Genomic DNA, 11,963 nt, shown 5'->3' on the forward strand with positions numbered 1-11,963 from the left:
CTGGCAGAGGTTGTGGCTAAATACTTGCTTTCTGCTGCATTACCTTGGAGGTCTTTTCCAACCTTAATGATTCTATGATTTATTGCTCAGGTAGGAACCAACAGCTATGCTCGTTGTGTGTTCGCCTGGTGCCATTCATTCAAGGTGAGCTGTGATTTCGCGTTTTAATTACAGAGATGTCAGGCCTGCAAACACCTACTTGTAGTGTTACTTCGCAACATGGAGTTACAGGTGCAAAGGCAGGGAGTCGGAACCGCCAGGTGAATTTGGCCCCAGTCCATGTTTCAGGGGGTGACTGCGTTTGTCACAGCACTTGAACTGCTCAGATTCAAATCTGCCACAAAAATTGTGTTGTTTCTTTCCTGGAAAATGATAAACAGCATACTCCATCTCAAATAAACCCCATCATTTCTTAAGAAATCCAAATTGGCTCTAGAATTTTTTGAAATGCCACTTGTGGGAGTAATAACAAATCCCCAAGGGTATGCCTGAGTATAGCAAATTTTTTATTTTAATTCAACGAAGAAAAATCGTAATTCAGTGTTTCACATTTTCTTCTGCACAATTGTGTCACTAGATGGCCTTCCAGACTGAATGCAAAACGTGATTGCGCTCCTCATGTCTTGGAATAACCTCTTTCAAAGAAAGGCCCTGCTTTGTACAGAGGGCAAACAGAGAGAAAGGAAAGGATATTTCAGTGACAGGAAGGAGGAGGGACACATAAATAACCAATAAAGGGTCATGGAATTCCAAATAATAATAAAAAGGTAGCCAAATTCACACCTGTTTAAAGCTAACCTTTTTACTGAGGAAATTTTGACAAAAACATGTAGAATACACAGGATATCTTTGATATCTTATCTGCAAAATAGTAAAATCTGTCAGCTCCTGTAGGTTGCAGTGGCTGAGGGCATTCCAGTATTCCCAGTGCACAGGAATGAATGGCCCAGGAGTGATTTGGTTTACCCTGAAATAATTTCTTTGAACCTGTCTCAAAACGAATGGCATAGTAGGGTGTGATTAACAGGTAGACTTACTAGTCTTCCTTCTTCAGAGGTTTTTCAATTCACTAATTCCATAAAAGTTGTGGGGGGATGAAAGTATTTTGTGCATCACTGTTACATTGTTAGTTTTTTGTTTGTTTATTTTTTTTCCAAGTCTCACAAAACAAAATAATTTCTACATTTCTCATTCTGTACATTTTATAGTTAAGGACACTTTAGATTCGTACAGTTTTAGATTTGGGAATGAACGATTTAAAATGAGAAGACTATAAAATCAACTGTAAACTCTCCAAAGGCTCTTTTTAAGTGATGGATGTTCTATTTGTGGTGGGGTATCTTAGTATTGACAAAATACAGCATTTCAGTGTCTCAGTTACTTATTTTTAATTAATGGGTATGCAGTGCGTCAGGCAGAAAAAGTCCTATGCAAAAGCTAAGTGCATTTTGCTGACTGAAAAAGTAAAATCTAATATGGAATTCTGCCACTGATTTAAATGGAAGAAGATTCAACCCTCTATTAGTGAAATTCAAATCTAATCACTATTAATTGCAAGTGTCCTTCTCCTACTTTTGTTTTGGCCTGTATATTGATTTTGGCACAAGTTCTGTTTCATCAAAAGCTTGCACATCTGCAGCTTGAGAATCAGTATGCATGTAGAGATTTACAGCGAGCACATCAAAATCAAGAACGTAATGGGGTATGGTAAATATCTGTGTTCCATTCTGGGTGTCCCTCTCCGTCCCTTACAAGGTGCTTGAAAAGACAACGAAACTGAGATTTAATAATATGAAAGGCCCATGGATTTTGTGACTACAGAAAGTCAAGTGGAGGAAGAGAAGCATAAAGGTAAATTTTTCTGCTCACAGAATACTGTTTTAGATAGTAAATATGATAACAGGTTTGACAAAACACGCTGTTAGCAACATTCTTCTGTTTGGGGAACTCTGGGCACTGCTGGAGTTCTAAGTTTCCAGTCACTTAGGCTCTGTAGCGTATGCCCTTAGGCTGATGTGTATGCCTTCCAATAATATTTTTTAATGGAAAATACAACGATTTTAGCTAGCCAGCAAGGTGTCAGACTGCTGGGACTTCCTTGTATCCACAACTGCAGAGAGCAGTAACAGCAAACGCCATCTGCTGTATACTCATGTTATTAGTTTATATTGTAACGTGAAGTAGACAAGAACGGGGACCTGTGCTTTCTAGAGTGTCTGTAGATTTTTGAAATACACTTAAGAATTTTCTTCTTGATAATACAGACCCCAGCTTTTCAAAGATTTAAACTTAACGTTAAGAAATAGTCCCATTTGTGTAAAAGAAAATACTCGTAAACTTAGTTTAAAATGTGCATAATGAGACAGTGACTTATATATTCATTTTTGAACATTACCAGTGATAATAATTGCGTTGTCAGTGATGAACTCCCACTGAACTACACCGTGTGCATACAGAGCAAGAGAAAACGCCCTGGAGAGTTTATAATCTCAATGGGAAACACAGGCCCTAAAGACTGGGACTTACCACATAAGTGCAGTGAATTTCCAGTAAATTTAAGATGCTATACAAGTGCTGCAATTATCTGTAATGCACAAAATGTGAAGAATAATCTCTGCCCAAAAGAATTTACTATGTGAACTGACAGGGCAGATAGGGAAGGGGCAACTCTATAGTGTAGGAGAGGTGAACTGTACCTTGCACACACAAAGGAGTTCCTGGTGACTGTCTGTGTAAGAAGAGCCTGCTATGACAAAGCCAAGTACGTACTCAAGGCAATTCCATTTATTTACAGAACAGCTGTACAAAATTGTTTTTTTCAATTGTGCTTTTGCTCACAACCCCAAGCCTTTTTCGGCCCTCACGCCACACAGGAAATCTCTTTTCAAAATCAAAGCTCCCAGTCTCCCTGACTTTCAGCTGCTTCTCAGTATCCATTTCTGTAGTGCTTCTTGCTGTTCCTCTTGCACATGCAGAGCCCTACCATCTGGTCCTCGCGGCCTGATATTTTACACACACACCCCCGCCCCCAAAATCCAGAAAAATCCCTTGGGCCACATGATTCACCATCTATTCAGGCCTTGCCATGTGCCTGGTTTTTGTGTAGTAGCCCCTACTGATGCAAATCCCTTGTTTCAGAAGGGGTCTCAATTGCCTTTTTCACTGAAGGCAAGGTGGCTGTGACACCTGCCAGTTTCTAAGAGGTTTCTAAAACATTATTATATTGTTGTTTGGCTCAGTGGGAACGGTATTTTTTTTTCCAATAAAAACGTATTAACTTTCTAGACTATTAAGTAATGTGGAAAAATTATATTTCAGTAAGAAAATTCCCTTTCTGCCTTTTCATGCTTGAGGAATATAGTTCCTGTTTCACTTGGCTCAATTAGCCCGTGCACTAAATCACTGCAAAAATCCTTCAATAAACTCTGCATAAAATCTGTCCAAATGCTACCATGGAGTTCAGAGGGCTAGGAAAGAAAACAGGACAAGTGTCTGTAGCAGGAGGCGTTGGCCAAATGAGACATGCAACTCAGCAAAACCAGGCAATGAATATTCGGGCACTGCGAGATAGTTTGGACCAATTTTGTTCATAAACCACAGCTCGACTACTGCCTAGAGAGCAGCTATTTATAGGGAACGCGTTCTGTTTCTTGGGTTATTTTCTCCAGCAGGCTTTAAATCAGGGATGCCAACTATGTAGGCCAAATTTCTCCTATCTGATATGTACATGGCCAGTGTTTTGGATCTCACCTTTCATTAAAACCCAAGTTCCTGGCTTTGCAGCTGTGGAAAAAAAATATAAAATCTATGAATTTGAAGAGTGTAAATCAACACAGCAGCGTCTCCACCTGATGCAGTGGGTGCTTAGGAGCACTTTCAAGTCTTCTGTTCCTCACTGAAGTGTGAATTCTCAACCAAATTCTGCTGGAAAAAAGTGGGGAAAGCAAGGTTAGGATCATCCTATGCGTTTCTGGAACATGGCGCAAGGACTGGTTTCTAAAAAGCATGAAATGAATGAGTATCTGCCAACAGCACCGTAACTGCCCCCGTGGAGCTGGGCATCGTGCGCCTCCCGGATGTGCTGGCATGGCGAGGAGTTCGTCAGCGCTAGCACGGGGATGCTGGGTCTCAACCTCTGTGCTTGAAAGGGAAGCTGGCAGGATAAAGAATGCCTCGATGCAGGCAAGCTCTGCTGGTCGTGTTTGTGTTGGTGGCCGTGGCTGGTTTTGCCATGGGAACCGTTAGGAGAAGTGGGTTCGGCGGTGATGCACGGGCTTGCTCGTGGCTGGGTGAGTGCAGGGCTCGGCTACAGGACTGCAAGAAATTAATCCGCGTCTGCGTCCAGGTCTGCAGCTCAGAATAGTCCGTCAGGAAGTAATTTGGGGAAACACAGGGAAAGGGGCTGTAAATGGCCTTCCTCGCAGCGCGTTGGTCTCGCCCCGCGTACAGCCCCTCTCTGACATACACCCCTGCAGCCCCTCTGCCGGCTGCCTTCCCTCTTTCATTCCCTCACCCTCTACCCAGCCCAGCTAATAATGAGATGCTAGGTTTTTGTTTGTTTGTTTGTTTGTTTTTCAAAACATGTGCTCCCTGTAGTATCTGCTTCCTTCAGATAACTGTTCCCATCTTTTCCCATTCTCAACCACCAGGGTTGCACAGCAGGGATGAACGCTGCGGCCCGACGGGGATGGCCATGGCCAGGAAGTCAGTTGGCGGATCCCACCAAACCCCAAGTATGTTCTCTCTCTTTTCTGAGAGGCTTTTGAGAACCTCAGATTTAGATGACCCCAGGTTTCATTTGCTAAATACGGGGCTTCAGTTGGGTAAGGTACAAGGCACCCCGAATGCAGTGCTGTTAATCAGCACATCATTAGCGATCCATTAACCATCACTCTCACAGCTGGCCCCAGGAAGGTGGCTCCCAAACCTTTTGGACAAAACACGGGGAAATGGTCAATATTCTTTGGGGGATGAAAAAAGGATGGCAGGCAGGCTGTAGGAGAAGGCAGTGGTGTGAAATAGGGGCAGAGCAATGCACAATGCACGGCATCGAAATAAAGGGCCGATAATGCACTAAGCACACGTCCTCCCCTCAGGTTCTTGTGCAAACTTGCCATGGAGGGCAGCGACTGCAGGCTGGGGAGAAGATAAAAACTGCTGCGTATCTGCGTTCGGGAGCCACCATAACTTCTGCCGTAGGGTCCTGCGGCCCCATGCTGGGCAGTGAGCTTGTTTCCTGCGCGTTCCTCTCTTCCTACGCGTGCTTCGCCCCTCCTGGCTCGCACCCGGACAGCAGGCACGCTGTGAAGTTCCCAGTTGCTTGCTGGGATTAACGTAGCGGCTCTGGTTTCTTCAGGCAGGGAGGTTTCCTCGGTGAAACCATTCTAATTAAACTCTGGTCTCTCATCGTGCTAAAAATGCCCCTCCGTGGCACGCAGCTGAAGCTGCTTGTAAAATGTCAGCGCCCCTGGACCTTTAATGATCTCAGGCCCTAGCAGTGGCAGAGGCAGTGCCTGTGCAAAGGCCCAGGACTGTGGACAAATGAATACAAAAATAGAATTGCCCCAAACCAGACTGACAAGACAAAATCTTGCAAGTACACACACCGGGCTGTGCATTTCCCAGGCGTTTTACTGGCTTGAAATACACACACAGAGCCCACAGCAAATCCTTTCCGCTGCAGGTCGGGGCGGGCACCTCGGTTTCCTTTTAGGACTCAATTTTGGACCTGGGGAAAAGCGTGCTGAGCCGCCAGGGCTGACCATGGAAGAAGGCAACAGCTGCAAGGGCTTCGATTCCTCTCCCCACGCCTCCTGTACAAATGTGTCCCCAGCCTGGAGGAGCTGGGGAGAGGAACGTGGTGGTCCCCGGCCTCCCTGCCAGCTCTGCTGGCATCTCCCATCCCGCAGGCGATTGCACGTTGGCCTTTGAGACCATGAAGTTTGTTTTTTTCTTTTTTTTTTGCATACAGGCAGCTGAACGGTGGTGGGGCTAGAATCTCTTTTGGTCCCAATAACCCTGAAGATGTTTGTGACGCTTTTTTACATCCCTTACGCAACGCGGCAGGAGTTTGGGATCGTTTAGCACCGCAGGAATCGCTTCTACACACTGAGAGCAGCAAGTCTGCCCAACGTGCTGGCAGGCAGCGTGCGGGGAAGAGGCAGGAGAGCATGCAGGGCAGGATGCGGGGCAGCTCCCAGAGGAGAGATGGGGAGAAAAGTAGCGATGGCGTTGTGGATGCACTGGAGACTAACTTCAGTTAGGCATTAGCAACGGCATGCCCCTTGAAGGTTAAAACAATTAAAGTATACGGAAAAGGCATTTGAATTTAAGACTTATAGAAAAAAAAAACAACAAACGCACAAAACCACAGAAAAGCTAAAGCAAGTATAAAAATAAATCAGAAGCTAGGCAAAGGTAAGAGCAGAGCCTGCAGGAATCCCATCTAAACAAAAGGCACGGGCTAGCCAGGGAGAAAACCCCAAATGGCAGGGGTTGAAATGTAAAACCTACAGTCCACTGAGAAACATGAGTGATGCTGTTGTATTCCACACCTCCTTTTCCCGGGTGAAGCTGTCTCCGCGAGGTGAAGGGCAGTAATGAATCAAGCTCCTTTCCTCTCTCCCTGTATTTTCCTATTCAATTATTCGCAGCCTGTGCAAGTTCTGCTTTATTTCCCCTCTCCATATGCTGCACTCCCCTCCTGTTCTTTTTTTTTTTTTTCCTCTTTTTTCCTATTCCGAATTGTGCATTTGGCCTCTCTCCCATTTCTCTCTCCTCGGCGCGTGCCCCCTGCTCTGCTAAGATCTGCTGCCTTTGTAACCTCCGCTGTGCACATATGCTGCCTCTCCCTCGCCCTCCCCTGCTCCTGCTCACGGCCCTTCGTGTCGGGGTCCTGCGAGGCAGCCAGGACAGAAAACAATCAGAAAACAATTCCACCATGGCCGCTGCTGGCTCCTCTCCGCTCGATGCAGGGGACCCCGTGCTGCTCCCTTAGCACAGCTGATTGGTGGCGCGGCGAGGCCGACTCTGCAGCTGCTTAGCAACTGGGCGCTGCTGCTATGCGGGCGGGATGGATGGCAAGGCATCCACTTCCCCACGTCCTGGCCCGCTCGGCTGAGAACCGGGGCTGAGCTCCCAAACCTCCTGACAAAAAATAAATCGGGACGGGGATCCTCGCGTGCTGATATAGGAGCAACAGCAGCAACGTCAAGGGCAAAACCGCCTTTTATCGCACGTCGCAGGTTGTTTGCACCGCGGCAGTTAGAAGGAAATGCTCCGATTTGTAAGCTGAACTCCTTCCATTTGATCTTTGTCGTCGCTTTGCTGGCTGTAACGTTCGGTGCTCCATCACTTTAATCAGACGTCCCCTCGGTGCCCTGCGTTTGTTAAAAAGGCTCACAGGTCTCCAACCAGCATCGCGTTTAGGCTGCTTAATGATAGGTGTCCAGACACACGAGTATTTTAATGCATAAATACCTTCTCAGGTCACTTATCTCTGTCTTTGTGTGCTTTTGATGCAAACTCTGCGAGTGTCAGAATTTTTTAAATGGTACATTCCTTTTCTTTTTCCTTTAAAAAACCATACTGTTTGGGCCGTGAAGCAATGAAGTGAAATGTTTAGTAATTTGACAGCTTTAAAACATTGATTAGAATTGCCAACCTTCTTGATTTATTTAATGATTTTTGTAAGCATGAAAGTACTCCAAACAATAACCGGTTGTACATACTGATGGGATCACAGCGTTTCAATGGCAGCTGCATTTCAATGGCAAGTAGCAACACAAAACAATCTGCAAGTCAGGTGTTGAAACAGCTTTTTTATTCTTTTAAAGCTCAAGAATGATTAGATCTCTGAAAGCACTCACTACCTATCTTACAGGGGTGGCTTTGTCATAATACTACCAGAAATAAAATGAACAGATGCAGTTTAAAAGGAAAAGAAAAAAAAAAGACAAAAAAAACAGCCCTGGCACACGTCCAACGTGTCCATCAAAAGTTGTATGGATTAAAATAACTGTTTGTTCCCCTGTTGGGTGTGAAGGTATCCCTCTTTGTACCCAGGCAGTCGAAACAAGACAGCAGACCAGCACCTCCCCGTTGTTATTCAGTACGTGTATCCCATGCATCCTCAGAGCACGCAGGAACACAGGTGACATCTGTCAGGAGGTTGCGTATTTTGGCTGAGAAATCCCCTAGCCGTCTGATCTGCCGTACTTAGGAAGAAATGAAAAATGTCATCGCCAAAAAAAAAAAAAAAAAAAAGACCCGAACAGGCAAATACCCAGGCCGTATTCCTCCTCAATGTTCTTTTGATATTTTTAGCCTGGTTTCCTAAAATTAAGTCTAATGTGACTGTGTAGTTCTGTGTCATTTTTCCCCACCTTCTTCCAGCCTCCATCAAATTTGGCAGTGGGTGAGCAGCCCCAAACATCTCTAGGTCTTGGAAGAGCAGCTGAGCAGAGTGGTAGAGGCGGCAGTGCGGAGCTGCAGGGGAAAGGCAACAGGGCTCAGCCCGGCAAAGGGCACTGCCAGGCCCAGCTGGCCCCTGCGCGTTTCTGCTTGCTCAGCCAAACTGGAAGGTGAGTCTGGGGGATTTCTGCTGCAAGTCCACAGGGGCAAAGCTCCATGAGTTTAGCTGCTGAGAGAGAAACTGAAGAAGCTTCCAGGTTAGGTAATAAAGGTATTATCACTAGTAGGAGATGTCTGCAAGAGGGCTGATGTGCCATACTTCAACCCCTGTGAAGCATTTACGTGATTATGAGAATATAAAACCAAGACGGCGTGATCACGTGGAATAAAATCCATCTAACAACGTCTCAAAGTGCAGTAGTAATCACCGTGTCCTACAGCTGTTATCTTTCTTTTATGGGTCCTGCAACTATCTGGTTTGGGCCCCGTGTTATTTAATAGCTATGCCTTAGTCACCAGGGCGGGCGCATGCTGCAGCGAGCCTCAGACTCCCTTCCAGCGCCTCAACTGGGCTTTCCTCCCACGGACTGGGTGCGGCACGGGATGGGGTAGATCAGATCTCCTCCTGACTCAGTATTGGCAAGACTGAGGCACGCACACACCTGGAACTGGGACACTCCTACAGCAGGGGCAGAAGCAGCGTTCATCAATGAGCTGAGAAGAAAACATGAAGTAATTACATGTCCCCTACAGACCTGGTTGGTAACAGCAGCAGCAGGATGTATAAAAAAAGGCCACTGCAAGCAAGAATGCTGTCTAAGGACTGCCCTTTTCAAGTGCAAGGCCATTGACAGAACAAAGAGCAGAAGCTGATGGGATGGGGATGCTGTCCCAGGAAGGAGCAGGTTGGATAGCATTTTAGGAGCCGTGCGGGAAAACCAGCTGAACACAGGCTGGAGCAATCCCTGGATGTGTAACAGAAACCTCAGCCGAGCATGCTGGCGGTACCGGGTGCCAGCACTGCTGAACGCTCTGTCCGGTTCCAGATGCCCAGATCAAAATGGGAAGAACTGGAGAGTTCACAGGGAAGCGCAGTGGCAGCGATGACAGAATCGGAAAACCCGGACCCGAGAGGAGCTCTGCGAGCCTGCAAAGGGAGCACTAAATGCTCAGTTACCAGTCTGTACACAACTACACGAGGACAGAAATCTGGTAACAAAGCACTCAGTCCAGCAGACAGACATGCAGCAGCGCCCAATAATTGAAAGCAGAAACTAGACAAAACTCAGTTTTAAAAAGGTATCTTAATTTCCAGTCTGTCAGGTCGATTTTGATGGAAGCAATCTGCCAACTCTTATCTTACTCTCTCTCAGATGCCATTTTAAAATTAAATTCTGATCTCTTTCCTAAGACATGGGTATGCTATTGTTAAATTCTCTCAAATGAAAAAAAGCAACAAACTCCCAAATATCTTATGACCTGCATAATGCAGGAAGTCTAACCAGATGAACCTAGGTCCCTTTTGTCCTTTATAAGCTATTAATCTAGTCTGCTTGCACAAGCAATGGATTGTGACATGCAAACCTTCGATATAAAGGATTCTGTGTACAAGCCAGTCTAAAACAAAACGCTGTAAACAGTCCCGATCATTGTTTGGCAGAGCAGCTGCATATTTTTTATTTCACTTTGCCTCTCGATCTAATTTGCTTTAGTTGCAACACTTTGCCAAAGAAATTAAAAAACTTCTTATTGATAACAGACACTAAAAGAATTAGCATAAGAGTTTTCGTCTCAACAATACAGGGGAGGGACGCTGTGGGCAAGAACAAACCCTGCTGCTTTAAGAATGTGCGTAGAGCCACCACAGGCCATTCGGAGGAAAAAATCTTTTTTTTTTTTTTCCCTTTCCCCTGAAAGATCTCTTTCTTTCTCTAAAGAGTCTCATGCAGTAAACCAGGGTCAATCTAACTCGGTATGAAAGTCTGGTTTGACCTTTCTGGGATTTAAACACGCTGTACCAGAACACTCAGCTTTTCAGATACGAGCTTCAGACATTAAACCACCCACTCCGGGAGCGCAACTGGTCTCAACTGCCTTGGTGACTTTTAAACTACACCGAACATTACAGTCATTTAGAAACCCTGAAAACGTAAAGAAATTTCTCAGTTCAGACTTACAAAAGCAATTTCCAGCAGTACTGAGGACCCACACCATGCACTGGGCTGCCATACCCCGCTCGCCGCCCCAGCAGGATCTGGCCCTGCCAGCACCAGGCGCCAGCTCCAGGACATCCAAATCTGAGCCGCTTGCCGATGGCAGCATGGGGACACCCGTCCCCAACGGGGACCGAGCGCTCACCGAGATTACAGCCCTGGAAAAAGGCACAGGAAGGTGCACGTACAGACAAAGCTGTCTGAGCTCCAGCAGTATTATGGGCTGGCTGACTTGTTTTGAAGCCTGGGCTGTGTTAGGCAGAGCCAGTTTGCTTCAGGGTTAAATAGTCTAAAATTGAGGTTTAAGTTAAAATGCAGAGATTGTTAATATCCAGATATCTACTTAAGCGTCAGCTTAAAATCCCAGGGAATTTAATGGCCGATGCTGTTTAAATCGGCTAATTTTCTTAATCGCTTTACACGTTGATTTAACTCGTGATGCAAGTGGTAAAAAAACGCAACAGTTCAAAATAGGAAATAGAACACCAGAAGCCACCCTGCCAACCCAAGCACGGCTCCACACCGTGCTCTGATCTCCGTGCTGCCAGCTTCGGCCATTTCGTCCCGTGCCGGGAGGCCGAGGCGCTCCCCACAGGGCTGCCGGGGGGGCTGCTGGCACCGGGGGGCACCGGAGCCTGAAGGGAACCCGTCTGCGAGCAGTTCGGAGGGTTTGGTTTTCCTTTTTTTTTTTTTTTTTTTTTTTTTTTCCTTCCTTTCCTCCTGGTGGAGATGTGTTGTGTTGTGCAGACAGGTTTGCTGCTTGCTCCGAACTGCCTGGGGTGCGGGGAGCACTGAAGACCGAAGAGGGGGGTGAGGGTGGAAGGGGAAGGAGAAAAAAAAAATAGAAAAAAAGAAAAAAAAAAGAAAAAAGAAAGCGTAACCTGACGTTGTTGCGAAATTACCTCCTTGGCAGGGCAGCAGGGCTGGAGCCTCGGCACGCAGCACGGCACGGGTTTAACCAAAGCTGCGGGGCCCGGCGGCACTTACCTTCCTCACCTCCTCACCTTCACCTTCCTCACATCCTCACCTCATCTTCCTCACCTTCCTCACATCCTCCCCTTCCTCCCCCCGTGGCAGCCCCAGCGGCCAGGCCAGCCCCGAGGGGGGGGTTTGCTCGCTCCCCTCCCGGCCCTGCCCTATCTCGTTTTAGCATGCAGTGAAGGACACGGCGCAGCTCCCCGCCGAGGCTTACGAAGCTCCGAAAGACAAAACCACCAGAACCCCACGCCTCCGCCCGAAGCGAGCTGCAGGAAAAACTGCTTGGGATGAAAAAAAAAAAAAAAAAAAGAAAAAAAAAGAAAACCCAAAGCCAAGGATGAACAACAACAAAAAAAAAAA

The 11,963-nt window shown here is 46.4% G+C and overlaps 1 long non-coding RNA gene across 1 annotated transcript; it reads right to left on the minus strand.

Annotated features, from left to right (window-relative positions):
- Positions 1-7,805: 7,805 nt before the first annotated feature.
- LOC118257248 (uncharacterized) lies at positions 7,806-11,963 on the minus strand. The gene is made up of 2 exons (XR_007708950.1): positions 11,613-11,963; positions 7,806-11,416 (listed from the first exon to the last, which is right to left on the minus strand). It is a non-coding gene; the product is annotated as an uncharacterized LOC118257248 (long non-coding RNA).

This window comes from Cygnus atratus, chromosome 17, assembly GCF_013377495.2.
Source record: "Cygnus atratus isolate AKBS03 ecotype Queensland, Australia chromosome 17, CAtr_DNAZoo_HiC_assembly, whole genome shotgun sequence".
Taxonomy (NCBI): domain Eukaryota; kingdom Metazoa; phylum Chordata; class Aves; order Anseriformes; family Anatidae; genus Cygnus; species Cygnus atratus.